This window comes from Panthera pardus, unplaced genomic scaffold, assembly GCF_024362965.1.
Source record: "Panthera pardus isolate Hobbes unplaced genomic scaffold, ASM2436296v1 HiC_scaffold_13, whole genome shotgun sequence".
Taxonomy (NCBI): Eukaryota; Metazoa; Chordata; class Mammalia; order Carnivora; family Felidae; genus Panthera; species Panthera pardus.
Window position 1 is genome coordinate 76,812,344 of NW_026526688.1, and position 17,480 is coordinate 76,829,823.

The 17,480-nt window shown below is 35.2% G+C and overlaps 1 protein-coding gene across 6 annotated transcripts in view; it reads left to right on the forward strand.

The window, feature by feature from the left end:
* LRBA (LPS responsive beige-like anchor protein) overlaps positions 1-17,480 on the forward strand; it is a 781,419-nt gene that overhangs the window by 402,085 nt on the left and 361,854 nt on the right. The window lies entirely within an intron of this gene.

Consider the following 17,480-nt stretch of genomic DNA (forward strand, 5'->3'; position numbering starts at 1 on the left):
ACTCACGGACCGCGAGATCGTGACCTGAGCCGAAGTCGGACGCTTAACCGACTGAGCCACCCAGGCGCCCCGAAGATGACATTTTTAAAGGAATTTGAGAAAGTCTAATGGTTTCATATAGATCTGAGTGGAATTACACAATATGTGTTTTTAACAAATGCCGCAGGATAAGAATCATCATTTGGGCACCACAGAAATAGTTTGGTCAGCCTTGCAGTTTGTTGTCAGGGCCGCCTTCCATTTTAGGACCACTGCAGGCTGTTAAGATGGCAGATACTTGGCTGTTTTCGGTTTTCTTTCTTCTGTTATTGGAGCAATTCTTTTCATGTATTTTTTTTTAAACACCTGCTGTGCATCATATAATGTGCCTAGTAAGGCACTTGGGAAATCAGTATGAATAAAACAGATTATGTCTTTTGCCTTCATAGAACTTTCTGTTGAATAGGGAAAATTGGTAAGTGAACGAATAATTAAAAACAAATAGCTTAAGGGGCACTTGCATGGTTCTGTCTTTTAAGCATCCGATTCTTGATTTCGTCTCAGGTCGTGATCTTGCAGTTTGTGAGTTCCAGCCCTGCATCAGGCTCTGCACTGACAGTTCAGGCCCTGCTTGGGATTCTCTTTCTCTCTCTCTCTCTCTCTGTCTCTCTCTCTCTCTCTCTCTGCCTCTCCCCTGCTTGTGCTCTCTCTCTCCAAATAAATAAACGTAAAAAAAATCAATTTTAAAACATAGCTTTAAAAAAACATATACTGGAGATTATAAAAGGCTTTAAAAAAATCTTTAGTCTTTTTTTAGTAAAAGATCATGGAAAGAGTACTACCCAGTGTGACACCTGTATTTCTATTCTTGCCTCTGCCACTAACTCGTTACATGACAGTGAACAAGTTAAACTAGCAAAATCTTAATTTCATGTGTATGTATTTATTCCAGACTGATTACCTGTGGGAAGAAGGCAATAGTCTGTTTGCACAGAGAGTGAAGTTTCTTTTTTTTTTTTTAAACGTTTATTTATTTTTGAGACAGAGAGAGACAGAGCATGAACAGGGGAGGGGCAGAGAGAGAGGGAGACACAGAATCGGAAGCAGGCTCCAGGCTCTGAGCCATCAGCCCAGAGCCCGACGCGGGGCTCGAACTCACGGACTGTGGGATCGTGACCTGAGCTGAAGTCGGACGCCCAACTGACTGAGCCACCTAGGCGCCCCAGAGAGTGAAGTTTAAAGAGGGAGGGAGATATTAACACAAATATTGCAAATATGGGGAATGCTAATATTAAAATAAGTTCATTGGATGGTATGATCCTATTGAGCTCTAAGATTTTATTTTCCAAAAGTTTATTCAGAAATCAGAAAAGAATTATCTAGACCTTCGTACGTTAATATCTGTATCCACATATGCTGTTTTTCTTTTCTTTATTTTTATGAAAGAGCATGAGAGGGGGAGAGGGGCAGAAGGAGAGAGAGAATCTTAAGCAGGCTCCATGCTCAGCACAGAGCCCGAAGCTGGGCTCTGTCCCACCAACGCGGCATCATGACCTGGATGAAATCAAGAGTTGGATGCTAAACTGACTGAGCCACCCAGGCTCCCCTCCTTTATTTATTTTCTTATTTTTATTTTTGTTTTTGGAACTCACCACCCTGAGATCAAGTCACATGCTCTCCCGACTATACCATCCTGGTGCCCCACATATGCTGTATTTATAATAACTTTATATTATATTTATTAAATTTTATATTTATATAACAATTACGATAATATGAATAATAGCTAATACTTTTTGAGCAATTAACTGAGCCAATTATTATGCTAAGTATTATATAAGGATTATTTCACCTTATTTTAAAAACAGACAAATGAGATAGTATTAATTGACCCTGTTTTACAAACGAAGAAACTGGAGCTTAAAAATTTTGCCATGCAAACAAAATCAAAGGGCCAGTAAATGGAGGGGTAACATTTGAACTTAGTCTGACTCCGAGCTCATACTATAACTTCTTATATTAGTAATTAGTCTGAGTTTTTTTGAGTGCTTGCTATCTGTCGCGCACGAGCTAAACGCTTCACCAACATTTCATTGGATCCTCAAAACCACCTGTGAAGGTGGATGCTGTTACTTCTGGTTTACCTTGGAATAAATGAAGGCTTAGAGATGTTTCTGGTTTTTCAAGCAGTAAAGCTTGTTTTTACACCTTATAGCTTCAGCTGTGGTCAGCAGTGAAGGGTTATATCCATGTTTGACTTTTTGTTTCCAGAAATACAAGTGTGTTACTCTTGTTCTTTTGAGAATTTTATTTTTTTCTTTCCCTACTCTCTCTACCTAACTTTTACTTTACTTATGAAAGTTTTGTTTTGTTTGTTTGTCTCTAAACTTTTTGGGCAAAAAAATAAAAAAACACCATCATTTTTTCTAAATACTGTCCTTAATTAGAAACCCAGTATATAAAATATATTAAAAGGGTGCCATCTTAGTTGATAGCAGGAGCTCATGTGTTTCTTACCACTGTTAAGGCATCTCACGATGTGAAAATTACTCCCCAGCCTACTTAAGGGAATAATCTCTAATGGCAGCTCATTTGAATACAATTGAAATAGAACCAAACCTCCTAATCTAGGGTACTTTGTAGTGTTTTAGTTTTTTGCCCCCTATTGCTCTTACCATCTGATACTGGATTATTCCCTTAAAAGTGTAGTGAATTTTTGGTAAATAATACATACTAATAATATTCCAATATTACGTATAGGTGAAAGTGAAACTTGATTGGATTTGGATCAAAACAGCTTGCAACATAAACAGCTATAAATACTATTGGAATAATTTGAAGATAGATTCTATGTTATGTATAATATTGCATTAATACTTAGTTTTTGAATAGTTAATATTTCTGAGTAATTGTATTGTTATATAAGAAAATACCTTTGTTCTTAGGAGATGCATGTAGTTTACAATGTGAGTATTATGCTATTTGTAACTCTCAAATGTACACACACCGTGGGGAGAGAGAGATTGAGAGGAAGCTTGATAAAGCAAATGTAGCAAAATGTTAACAAGGTGGGAAGTTCAAGGAAAAGCTGTGTAAGTTTTTTATTTTTTGGGGGGCAACTTTTCCATAGGCTTTTAACTTCTGGGAAAAATACTGAGAGAGAAATACTGAGAAAATATTGAAAGATTTCCTCTTGGTTTCTGTTGTTGTTTACATTATTTCTACCTGTGGATAATTGAGCTTTAAACCTTTCTGTTAAGGGCACTAGGATGGTCCAGTTGGTTAAGTGTCTAACTTTAGCTTAGGTTATCATCTCACAGTTTTTGAATTCGTCATCAACACTGTCATCATGGAACCTGCTTAGGATTCTGTCTCTCTCTGTCCCTCTCCGCACTTACACTTTCTCCCAAAATAAATTTTAAAAATTAAAAGAAAAAAGCTTGATATGAAAATTTGCAGATAAACTGTGATTTGCTTGTTCTCCATATCAGAAATTTTGGTTGTATATTCAGAAATAGAAACTCCTTTACTTAAAGTTTAATAAATTCTTATTGAATTCTTCCTATGTGTATGTCTTAAATCCAATATTTAGGTTGGTATATCATGTGTTTTCTTTGAACATACCTGGCATAGTCTTATACACAGATTTTTAGCACTGTAAGGTATGGTAGAATACATCTGATGTATGCCTTTCCTCATTTTATGGATGAGGAAACAGTTGTGGACAGGTTAAATAATTTGTTGAAGATTGTACTGATCTCTGATAAAAATAAGACTCAAAATCTTACTCTCCTGATTCCCACCTCATTTGGAGTATGACCGACTGTATTACTTTCAGGAAATCATTCAGTTATTCACTATCAGTCATTCCAAGTGTGTTTTCCTTCTATCCTCCTTACTTTTTTTCTTCCATTCTTCCTTATATAGATTCATTTCTAGTTAAGTTTTCAAAATAGATTAATTATGGAACTAATATTTATTAAATGCGTGTTATGTGCCAGGCATTGTGCTAATTGCTGAGGATAAAGCAATGGAAAAAAGAAACATGGATATTGTCCTCATAGAATTTAAATTCAACAGATTATTCATTGCTTCATTATGAGTGTAACCTGGGATTTTCCTCTTATTTTCTGGCACTTATTTTTGGGTATCTTGTCAAAGCAATCTTATATAATCTTGTATTGAGAATGTTGTTACTTATCTCTCTGATTCTAGCTGAGAAGATAATTTGGAAAATTTCCAGAGAGGTGTTTTGTTTGTTTGTTTGTTTGTTTTTTAATAAGGGATTTATTGTCAAAAATTTAAAAAATAAATTATAATTTTAGAATAATAAAGTGTTATGATATATTTAAAATTACTCTTAATTGTAATTTTAGAAGGACTGGGGCAGAAATAGGGAGAGGCTGGCAAAAGTGTGCATACTTTCAGGTCTGAGGCTCTAAATATAGTCTGAGGGCCTAACATAAAACATGGTGACTATAGTTGGTGCCACTGTATTGTATAATTGAAATTTACTAAGAGGCTAGAACTTAAATGCTTTCACACACAAAAAAAACGTGGGGTGATGGATGTGTTAATTAACTGAATGGGGGAGACAATGTATATGTATATCAAATCACAATATACACTGTAAATATCTTACAATTTTATTTTTCAGTTATGCCTTGGTAGAGATGAACATTTAAAAATTCTGAAATTATAAAAACACATTAGGAAATGATAATTGTACATTTTCTTAGTTTTTTTTTTTAATTTATGTGCCTGAAGTTTATAGTGTGTTAGTAAGCATGTATTTCTGCAAAAGCAGAATGCATTTTAGTCAGCAGAGGATATATCCCATTGGAAAAGAGATAGAAACTTAATTACCTATGTGCATCCTCTTGCTGATGTTTGCTATGAATCTTTTGGATCCTCTAGTCCAGTGGTTGTCAGTCCTATTAGAGTACTATGGAGCATTTAAAAAAATACTGAAGTCTAGTCCCCTCCTTCAGAGGTTCTGATTTAATTGGTTAGAGTAGGGCTTGGGTATTAGTGTTTTAAAGTAGGCTTCCATTTTATCCTATTGTTGCCAATGGTAAAAGTCATTTTAGTTAATAGCCAAGGGGAGGGGGTTCTCTGATTCCTTTTCTCTAAATGCAGTGAGCCTTCCTAGAACTTGATGTTAGAAAGGCATTATAATTTAATATTTTTCAGATTTTCCAGAAATTTTATACTCTCTTCATAGCTCCAGCTTTTCCAGCATCTAGTACACTTTACGTACTACTAATATTCCTTTATACTTTTTCAGATCTCTGTGCTAATCCACAATTTATAGTAGTTCTCTGTTGCCAGTGGGCTGTGCTCAGGCAGTCGTTTAGGATCCTGCTTTTACCCATGTTGATTCACCCTCCTCCCTAACATGAAGGCTCAAACCTGGATTTCCTTGCTGTCTGTTCCTCTCTGTTTTTGTCTTTCTCTCCTTTTTCTTGAGGACTTAAGCCTCCATGATCAGGTATTAGAATAGAGGTCCTTTTTATGTATTTTTAAAAAGTTCTTTGTTTTTCTCATATAAAGTAAGGATACTCCTGGTCTTACATGTCTCTTTGGGCTATTTTTATAATGAAAGTGTAAAGTAAGAATTTTTATGTATTTGTGTAGGCACCTAAATGACTTTTTAAATGAATTAACCACCTGAGGAATATAAATTGTTACTAAATATTAAATACTACTACTGCTACAGATTATCATTACTATCAGGACGAAATTTAATAGTTTACAATATTTAGTTTTTATTCTCTAATTCTATAATGAATTTCTTTTGGTTATATTTAAAACACTGAAGAACACTTAGTAAGAAGAAAAGATCCCTGAACGAAGATGTTCCAGAGTATATACACTCTTAAATCTTAGGTACTTGTGAAAATTAAACACATTAATATGTGGAAAGACACAATAGTGTCTCGTACATACTAAGTGCTGAGTAATTGTTAGCTATTTATCTGTACTAAAAGAAATACAGAAAGGGTAAACCAGGGACTTAATGATTACCTGCAGCAGGTTAATAAGAAATGGGTTGGAAAAAATAAGGGAGTAGGAACAGAGTTAGGAGGGATGAAGAGAGACATTTCTCTGACTATACCTTTTCATATGAACTCTTACAATCCTACTAATCTTTCACATACCAAAAACATTCATATATATATAATTAAGCTGGCCATGATGTGGGAGGAATCCAGAATTTAATAGTGTTACAAATGAATAGCATAACCACTCTAAGGGGTGTGGAGAAATAGAAAAGAATGAACCTAAGGAATTTTGTAAGATGGTACTGTGACTGTATCCAGTAAGGCTAAAGACAAAAGGAATTGTACACAAGTATTTTACTTTAATTAGAAAATTTGTTTTTAGCAATATTGAAACTCCTTTTGTGTATACTAGGATTCATCAAATAAATACGTTTTAGATAATGAGAGAAAAATCTCATATTGTTAGAGAAAAGAGTTACATAGATGGAAAGGAGAAAATCCAGAATCTATCCTGTGGTAATGATTGATTCAGAGGTATCAATATGAACTTGTTACATGTATACACATAGAGAGATGAACAGAAGCAGAAATAAAAATACATGTGGGGGTATACCCAAGTTAGCATACTTTCCTTTATTTCCTAGCCCTGTTTTCAGAAAGAACACCGAATCAATGTCAACCAGTGACTGAGCAAACCTAGTTCCCAAATCTTAGTTTCTAATTGCCATTCACTAATAAAAGAAACTAGGTCTTCTTGGAGAAATAATTGATTTCAGAGCTGACAAAGGGAACTAAGAAGATCTTGGAATTCCTTATTGTGCCAGAAGGTAAAGAGGTAAAGACATGATCAAAAATGGATAGAATCATGTTGAAAGGACACGAGAGGCCCATCTTGAAACTTCAAATAGTTAAATCTGTGACAATTTGATCAATAATATTGATAGGAATAGATTAAAACCCATAGAATAAAATTATTTGTGAGTCTATAGTGAAGTAATTAAATAACACTGAGAAGTAACAGCTCTTCTTTAAAGTAGAATTCCAGTTATTAAATATAAAAAATTAATGTAGACAAATCACCTGGTAGTAAGCACCACAGCAATAGTGTTGTAGGCAAGAATCAACAGAACTAATATTTAGATGAAGGAATAATGAAAAGTTAATTTCATCGTCTCAAAGTATGTCTTCACAAGATACTTATTAGTTAAAAGGGAGAAATATAGTAACTTTATTGTGGAGAAACCTGACATATACCTTATTAACCAAATAATCCAAGTTAACATCACCAGTAATAAGGCATATTTACATCATATACCACTTGATGTGCACCGAGAAGAACACGTTAGCACTTTCGTAGCAGTCTTGCCCAAAATGCAAAACTTCTACCTAATCAAGACAAGAATTCAGACAAACTCAAATTGAGTGGACATTCCACAAAATAAAAGGACATTAGTCAATAAAAGGACATTGTTCTAGATTTGAGGAATCTAAAGAGACCCAGACTACTAAATGCACTTTGAGATTCTGGATTAGATCGTAGACCAAAAAAAGGGTAATAGTGGGACATTTGATAAAACTCAAATAAAATTCAAATGAAGTCTGTAGTTAATAGTATTGTATCACTTTTTTTTTTTCAATTTTCTAACATTTATTTTTGAGATACTGAGAGAGACAAGAGTATGAGTGGAGGAAGGGCAGAGAGAGGGAGATACAGAATCCAAAGCAGGCTCCAGGCTCTGAGCTTCAGTACAGAGCCCAACGTGGGGCTCGAACTCATGAACGGTGAGATCATGACCTAAACTTAAGTCCGATGCTTAACCAACTGAGCCACCCAGGTGCCCCACTATTGTATCACTGTTAATATTTGAATTTAGATAATTGTAGTGTGGTTATATAACATTGGGAGATGCTGAGTGTATAAAGGAACTCTAATATTTTTGTAAAATTTATTATAAATCTAAAATTTTTAAATAAAAATTAAATTACAAGCTATTATCATTGCTTATGCTTAGAACTTTTAGTCTCAGAACTCAGAGACCTAACTTACTCTGAGTTTACATTTTTTTTAATATTTATTTTTGAGAGAGAGAGAGACAGAATGTGAGCAGGGGAGGGGGCAGAGAGAGAGGGAGACACAGAATCCGAAGCAGGCTCCAGGCTCTGCATTGTCAGCACAGAGCATGGCGTGGAGCTCAAATCCACAAACCGTGAGATCATGACCGGAGCTGAAGTTGGGTGCTTAACTGACTGAGCCACCCAGGCGCCCCTCACTGACTCCAAGTTTAGACAGTTCTTACAAACTATTTTTCCAGGTCACAGTAAAATAGCAGCACTGTATTGGAAAGACTGCTAAATGTGCAATCAGAGTTGAGAATCACTGTGACGACTATTATGGCTATATCTGTAAATACCATTGGAATATGAACCTGGCTTTCAGTCTCTTAATAGGTTGCTTTTACCTCCCCGCCCTCCTTCCAGCCCTATCTCTTCCCAATACTTTTCCTCCAATATACACTCACTTATATACTCTCACATTGTGTTTCTTTCTCTTTTCAGTGGTCTCATGACTTAGAGATGAAAAGGAATGACAAGTATCTCATCTCCAAGCCAGTGCATATTCTTTTTTGCTCCCTAGGTTAGGTGTCCTGCCACATCTCCTATAAGTTTCTACTTTCCATGTTATAACACTTATGACATATAGTAATCACTTTTGAAATCACCCCCCCCCCAACTACTAACCTATAAGTGACAAAAGGAAAAGTATTTTGTGCACTTTTGTTTGTTAAGATGTGCTGAGAAGATTGCCTAAAATATTTTAAGTGCTTAATAAGTATCTGTTGAATGAATGAGTGAAAGTAGTAAGTATAAGTTTCAAATTTTAAACCTGATAAAAATAGAAAGGAACTGGAAAATCAAGTCTGAGGTTTTGAATTATTTGTTATAACATTTTCTCTTTTTCATGGGACCTAGGCCACAAGCATAATTCAAAACAAAATAAAGCAGTGAATTGCTTTATGCATACTGCCTATAATTTGTCTGGTCCCAGCTTGTGTTTGTTATGACCCAATACCCACTTGAGATCTCTTGATAAAACTTTGTCCCTCTAGGCCCAGCAAAGAATTTGTTTTAAAGTGCCTAGGGAACAGTTTATTTTGGGATCATGTGAGTTTTTTTTCAAAGTTCAAAATGGAACCCCTAAAACTATATCAAGGGCCCACAGGAACAAATGTTCAGTGGGCTGCCTTTCTTATGTTCTCCCATACCTGAATAGTTTATCGTTTTTATCATCATCAGGAGGTTTTACTACAAGTCTAATTATGTGGAGCACTTACTTTTGGGAACAAAGGACCAATTGACTATAGAGCCTGTATTATTTTCTCATTGCTGTGATAATAAATTACCACAAATGTAGTAGCTTGAATAGCAGTTGTTTTGGAAATTCAGAAGTCTCAAATGGGTCAGCAGGATGGTGTTCCTTCTGGAGCTTCTGGATAATACATTTTCTTGATTTTTTTTTTAGCTCCTAGAAGATGCCTGCATTTCTTGGTTCATGGCCCTTTCCTCCATCTTCAAAACCCGCAGCACAGCATCTTGGAATTTCTCCCTGACTCTGCTTCTGTTGTCAGTCTTGTTCCCTCTGCTTCTGTCATCACATTGTCCTCTCTCACTCTAATCCTTCTGCCTTGCTCTTCTAAGGACCTTGTGGTTACATTAGCATACCAAGATAATCCAGGGTAATCTCCCTATTTCTAGATTTTTAATCACTTCTCCAAAGTCCCTTTTGCCAGGTAAGGCAATAGATTAATAGTTCCAGAGATTAGTATGTGGACATCTTATTCAATTTACCATGGTGCCTATCCTTTTAATCCTTTCTCTGAGATGATATATTAATATTGTAAAGCTAGTGATTAGTTAAGGCAGACCTGAGTTTGGGTCTCTTTATTTACTAGATATGCAATACTGGCCAAGCACTTAGTAGTTATTTTTCAACACTACTTAGCTTCTTAGACTTCCATTTCCTTTATATTTTCCTTTAGTCAGTAAAATAGGGATGATATTTCACAGGATTAATATCAAATGTTAAATATGAAATACTTTGTATAGTCTTGGACACAAAAAATGATAGTTATTGACAAAGAATAGAACGTAAATGACTAAGGCCTTGTTTATTTTTATAGAGGTGTGATTGACATACAATAAATTCCACATATCTTAAAGTGTACAGTTTCATATGTGGGGCATATTTATATCCTTGAAACTGGCACCACAATCAAGAGGTTTCCTCCTGCCTTTTTGTGATTCCTCTCTCCCACCCTCCCTCCCTGGAGCCAACCACTGATTTGCTATCTGTGTAGATTAGCTTACATTTTCTAGAATTACGTGTAAGTGACTTTATCCTATTTGTACTTTTTTTTTTTTCCTGGCTTTCACTCAGCATTATTGTTTTGAGATTCATCTCTACTGTTGCGTATTTCAATAGCTCATTCCTTTTTATTCCTGAGTAGTATTCCATTAATGGATATGTATCAGTTCGTTTATGTTTGACTTGTTAGACATTTAGTTGTGAATTCAGTTTTTGAGGTCTTTGTGTGGGTGTATGCATTCTTTTCCCTTGTGAGACTACCCACCAGTAGAAAGACTGGATTATATGGTGCGTTTATTTCAACATATTTTTTTTTTTTTAATTTTTTTTTTTCAACATTTTTTATTTATTTTTGGGACAGAGAGAGACAGAGCATGAACGGGGGAGGGGCAGAGAGAGAGGGAGACACAGAATCGGAAACAGGCTCCAGGCTCCGAGCCATCAGCCCAGAGCCTGACGCGGGGCTCGAACTCACAGACCGCGAGATCGTGACCTGGCTGAAGTCGGACGCTTAACCGACTGCGCCACCCAGGCGCCCCTCAACATATTTTTTAAAGAAACTGCCAAATTGTTTTTGAAGGTGGTTATGCCATTGTACCTCACCACCAGCAGTGTATTACAGTTCCAGCTCCTTTACATTCTCACATCAACCCTGGTTATCAGTTTTTAATTTTAGAGCGTGTAATAAAAGTGTAGGGGTAATTCATTGTGATTTTAATTTGCTTTTCCCTAATGACTAATGATAGGATATTTTCATGTGCTTGTTGGTATTTCATGTAGTTATATATATTTTTTGATGAAATGTTCATATTTTTTGCTCATTTAAAAAGCAGGTTGTCTTTTATTATTGAATTATGTGTTCTTTATATATTTAGGATGTAAATCCATCCGGTATCTGCTTTGCAGATATTTTCTTCCAGTCTGTGACTTGTCTTTTCATTTTCTTACAAGCACCTTTTGAAGAAAATTTTTTAACTTTAGGGAAGCCAGTTTATGATTCTTTTTAAATATGTTTTTGTGTGTGGATCATGCTTTTGGTATTGTATTTAAAAACTCTTTGCCTAACCTAGGATCACAGAGATATTTTCCTGTTTTTTTCCTAGAAATTTTGTAGCTTTACATTTTATGTTTGCATCCAATAACCATTTAGAACTAATTTTTGTATATGGTACAAGTTATGAATTGAAGGTCCTATTTTACATATTAATATCCAATAGTTCCAGCACTGTTTATTAAAAAGACAATCCTTTACCACTGAATAACCTTTTACACCTTTGTCTAAATTCTGTTGTCTATATATACATGGATTTATTTCTGGACTTTTCTTCTGACCTTTTGATCTCTGGCTATCTTTCTGTCAAGATCTGATGGTCTTGATTACAGTTACCATAGTTTTAAAATAAGTTTTGAATTCAGGCTGTATAGACATCCAACTTTATTCCTTTTTCAGAGTTGTTTTGGATAGTCTAGGTCTTTTGAATTTCCAAATGTGTTTTAGAATCAGCTTATGAATTTCTACATAAAAGCTTGCTGGGATTTTGATTGGATTTTATTGATAAATTTGGTGAGATTGACATCATAATTATATTGAGTCTACCAACCCATGAAAAAGAAATACCTCTACATGTATTTAGGTCTTCTTTAATTTCTCTTAACTATGTTAGCTGTCAGTGCACAATTTTACACATCATTTTGGATATATTTATTATTTGGATTTCATATTTTCTTGATCCTATTGAAAACATTATTTTTGATTTCTGATAGTTCATTGCTAGTGTATAGCAATGCAATTTCTTTTTGTATGTTGATCTTGTTGTATCCCATACTCTTGCTTAACTCAGTTATTCTAGTAGATTTTTGGTAGCTTCTATCTGAATTTATACATAGACAGTAATGTCTGCAAAAAAGACAGTAATGTCTGCATTTCTTTTCTAATCTAGGTTTTTGGGGGCAGGTTTTGTTTTGTTCTCTTGCCTAATTATCTAGCATAATGTTGAATAGAAGTGATGATAGCATAAAAAGTTTAGGTGCAGGGGAGATATTTAGCTCTTCGTTATTAAATGTTTCTGTAGGTTTTTCATGGATGCCTTTTATCAGGTTGAGGAATGGTTGTTAGATTTTTTTAGTGGTTTAATGGTTGTTAGATGATTTTGCTGTGTCTATTGAGATGATTGTATGTTTTTTTCTTTATTCATTGCATAATTTGGTGGCTAATTTAATATGAAAAGAAGAGTTTTTGGAGGTTAAACCAATCTTGTGTTCTGAGGATTAGCTTCTCTTGGTTATGCTATATCCTTTTATAACATGATCAAATTTGATTTGGTAAAGTTTGTTTAGAATTTTTCCATCTATGTTCATGAAAGATACTGGTCTACAGCTTTCTTGGACTGCCTTTGTTATGTTTTGGTATCAGGATAATACTAGCTTCATAGAATGAGCAAGAAGTGTTTCTTCTTCATCAAAATCTGAATAGTTTATGTAAAATGGATATTTTCTCCTAAAATGTTCTATAGAATTTGGTAATAAAGCCAAGTTAGTCTGGAGTTTTATTGTGTGAGTTTTTAAACTATAAATTCAATTTCTTTAATACATTTGAGCTCTTTTCACTTATCAAAGTTGTTCAGATTGGTAGCATCAAGTTATTTTTTATATTCCCTTATTATTCTTTCTTTTTAAATTTTTTTTTTCAACATTTTTTATTTATTTTTGGGACAGAGAGAGACAGAGCATGAACGGGGGAGGGGCAGAGAGAGAGGGAGACACAGAATCGGAAACAGGCTCCAGGCTCCGAGCCATCAGCCCAGAGCCTGACGCGGGGCTCGAACTCACAGACCGCGAGATCGTGACCTGGCTGAAGTCGGACGCTTAACCGACTGCGCCACCCAGGCGCCCCGATATTCCCTTATTATTCTTTCAATGATTGCAAAATATGTAGTGATGTTGCCTCTCTCTCATTCCTGATATTGGCATTTGTATCTTTTCTCTCTTTTTGCTTCATGGGTTTTTCATATTTTCTTTATCTTTTGGTTTTTGTCTTAAGAGTCTTTGATTTTCATTGTGATTTTTATTATTTCCTTTCTTCTGCTTTGGGTTTAATTTGCTCTTCTTTTCTTAAGGTCATTGACTTTAGACATTTCTTCTAATATAGGCACTTAGTCTTCTGTGGTACAGCTTTAGCATTCTACCATTTGGATTAGTTTTATTTTCCTTTTTTGGTTTATTCCAGATGTTTTCTAACTCTCTTTTGATTTTTTTTTCTTTGAGCCAGGGATATTTAGAGAGGTGTTATTTAGTTTGCAAATATTTCCAGTGTTCTAGAGAATTTTTTGGTTAGTGATTTCTGACTTAATTCCATTCAGAAAACATACTTTGTATGATGTGAATCCTTTTTAATTTATTGAAATTTGTTTTCTGGCCCAGAATATCATTTGTCTTGGTGAATGTTGCAAGTATGCTGAAAAATTGTATATATTCTGCTGTCATTAGGTGTAGTATTTTAGAAATGTTAGTTAGGTCAAGTCGGTTGATAGTGTTGTTCAAGTCTTATATAACCTTACTGATTTTCTGTTTGTCCTTTGAAAGGAGAATATTGAACTTTTTCTCATTTTAGTTCTTTCCTTGGCCTAGGGTAGATTCCTCACATGCCTGTGATAATTAGTGCTCTGCAAAGTACTTGAGGGCAATCTCCTTTACATCTCTGGTGTTATTTCTCTGTTCAGTTCTCTCCCTTTCAGTACTTTGTACTATGAACTATTTTAAAAAATATTTTTCTTAATGTTTATTTTTGAGAGAGAGAGAGGGAGGGAGGGAGGGAGGAGGAAGGGCAGAGAGAGAGGGAGACACAGAATCCAAAGCAGGCTCCAGGCTCCGAGCTGTCAGCACAGAGCCTGACGCGGGGCTTGAACACATGCACCGGTGAGATCATGACCTGAGCCGAAGTCAGAAGCTTAACCGACTGAGCCACCCAGGCACCCCTGAACTTTTTTTTTTAAAGTTTATTTATTTATTTTTGAGAGAGAAAGTGTAAGTGGAATAGGGCCAGAGAAAGAGGGAAAGACAGAATCCTAAGCAGGCTCCATACTCAGCACGGAGCCCAGTGCAGGGCTCGATCTCACCAACTGTGAGATCATGACCTGAGCCGAAATCAAGAGTCGGACGCTTAATAGACTAAGCCATCCAGGTACCCCTGTCCTATGAACTTTTAGTTCTGTCTCTTGAAGTTGGAGTCCACTGAACTTTGCTAAGCTTTCCCCTCCAGTGCTATAAGCTAGAAGTTCTCAAGACAGTGAGCTAGGGAAATTATAGGGCTCACTTTGTTTGTTTCCCATCTCAAAGATCTCTGTCTTTTGTTGTCCGATGTCCAGTGTCATGAAAACTATTGTTTTGTTTATCTGGTTTTTGTGGTTGTTTTATTTTCTAGGATAAATTACTTTTGCTCTATCTTGGCCAGATTAGAGGGTCTTTCCTCATTTATTTTAGGAGAAACTGTTGATTGCTAGGTCTTTGGTACTGATGTGATAGAAATTCAGAGCAGAACAAGTCATAATATTATCAAGGAATGAAAAACAAACAGGGAAACAGATATGTGTAAATAACCATAATATCATATAATAAATACTGCTTAAATTCTAGTATTATGAACAAAATGATGTGACAGAATAACTAAGGAGTCATTAATTTTTTTCTAAGTTTATAGGAAAAATAATTACATTTAAACTGGATTTTGAAAGATGAGTGAGTTTTGCCATGTGGAAAAGGAATACTTTGGTGTATGCTTTTTGTTACGTGATCACTCACCCAACCAATTAGATTTCTTCTTTAGGATCTGCATGAAGTTATAAGGAAACCACTGAATACCTTTATTTCAAACTGTTATGGAGCTTTTACACATTGCTGGTAGGAATGCAAAATGGAATGCAAATGGTATTGCCACTTTGGAAAACTATTTGTTGGCTTCTTATAAAGTTACCATGTAACCTGAGAACCCTACTCTTAAATATTGACTCAAGTGAAATGGAAATATAGTTAACAGAAAAAGAAACAACCCACAACCTATTCTGAATGTTTGTAGCACATAAAGGTATCTGTGATATATTCTTATAGTGGACTACTGCTCAGCAATAAAAAAAAAAAAAAAAAAAGAATAAATTACTGATAGGAAAACGTGGATGAATCGTAAATGCCCAAAAGGCTATGTATTTTATGTTTTCATTTGTATGATGTTTTGAAATAGGCAAATTGTAGGGGTAAAAATCAGACCTGGGATTTGTCGAGGTTGACTACAGAGTGGTAAAGAACATTTTTTGTGTGTGCTCATGTGTGTAATAGGACTGTTCTTGATTGTGTTGTGATTACACAACTCTGTAGACAAGTTAATGTAGCTAAATCTTACCTTAGAAAGAGCTGATTATCAGGTTGACCCTTGGATGGCATATGGGAACTAGAATGGTGAATAGTTCCTGATGCAAATATAACACTTTCTATAACTATAAGAGTGACTCACTGTTCCTAGAGTGTATAAGCAATATAACATATGTTAAACATCCGGTTTCCTTCAGGGAGGCTAGAACTATGGTGCATAGTAGGTAGTGGATGCCTTAGTGACCAGTCCCAAATAAAAATCTTGGGAGTTGAATCTCTAATGAGCTTTCCTGCACAAACATTTCACACATGTTCTCTTTGTTAATTTTTGCCTTGCATCCTTTTGTTATAAGAAATCATGGTCATGATGATGACTATGTACTGAATCCTCTGAGTCCTCTTAGTGAATCATTGAATCTAAAAAGAGCCGTATTGATCCTGACATGACTGTATTCGTTTATCAAAACCATAAAATTGTATTTTAGTTAGATCTCAAAAAAGTCTTATAAAATCTTTTAGTTATTTTTAAAAAGAAAAATAATCAGAAGTTGTTAGGCTTCTTAAAGTTACAGTCTTTTCGTGATTACAACAACATTATAAAATAATTTTGACAGAGAAGTATGATCATGGCTTTTCACCTCAGATAGCTCTAAATTTGAAAATCAGCTTTTCTAATTAGAGTTTTTTTTTAACCTTAACCTCTGTTTTCTCAATTCTTAAATGGCAGTGTTAATTCTTAATTCCTATCTTTCATGGGCAAGTCATGCAAACAAACATGCCATAGTCCATTTTAGATAAGATGTCAAACAATAATTTGGCATTTTTTGAAAAGACAAAAATTCAGCGTTTATTCTGAGATCAGAATAGCTTTCCATTGCTTATCTATGCAGCCCATTATAATAATTAGTTATGATTAAACCTAGATCCATTGAAAATTTTCTGGTTCTAGAAGTCTACAAGTAACCTACCAATTAGTTTCCTTGCCCTCAATGTCTCTTAACACTGTTGTATCCTCCATAGTATTCTTACTAAACTCTGTCACTGTTGATAAACTTAAGACATGACATTCAAGGCCCCTCTTCAATCTGCCTTGCCATTCATCTTTTCCATGTGTCTTTAGCCACAGTAGGTAACTTGCATTCGAGACACATTTTTCTTCGTCTTTACTCATGCTCTTCTTTGTGTCTTTAGTGTTCTCCCCATCCTACCTATTTAGTGAATTCCTATTTATCTTTCAAAACCCATCTGAATAGAACTACCTCTGTGTACTTTACGAGCCTTTGTCTCTTCTTTTTCTCTGGTAAAATTGCCTGGTAAATTATTTCCTTGCTCATCTGTGTTATTTTAGCACTTGATAAATATATGTATCAAAGCACTTGTTGGTTTGCAGCCTTGGAAGTTACCCTGGTGACATGTGAAGCTGACACCTGTATACAGAAGGAAAGGAGAGACCAATAAAGAGGCAGACCAGTCCAGATTTAATAAGTAGTTTTAAGAAGGAAGGAAACTTATATACAAGGCCTGTCTTGGACAGGTGCTAGATGAATTAGATCTCTGCACCTGCCTGCCAGAATTTTAAGAATCTGTATAGAGACATTAAAGGGATTCAGTCATGACAGTCCAGATGGTCTCAATAACATTACTCTCTCAAAGCTGCATCCTTGAAGTGGCTCCTGTGTAGGAACAGTGGGCAGAACACAAATTCCAAGGACAGATGTGGTGATAAGGAGCCTCCAAATTGCCCTGGTCCAGTTTGTTGGTTGTTAGGTGGT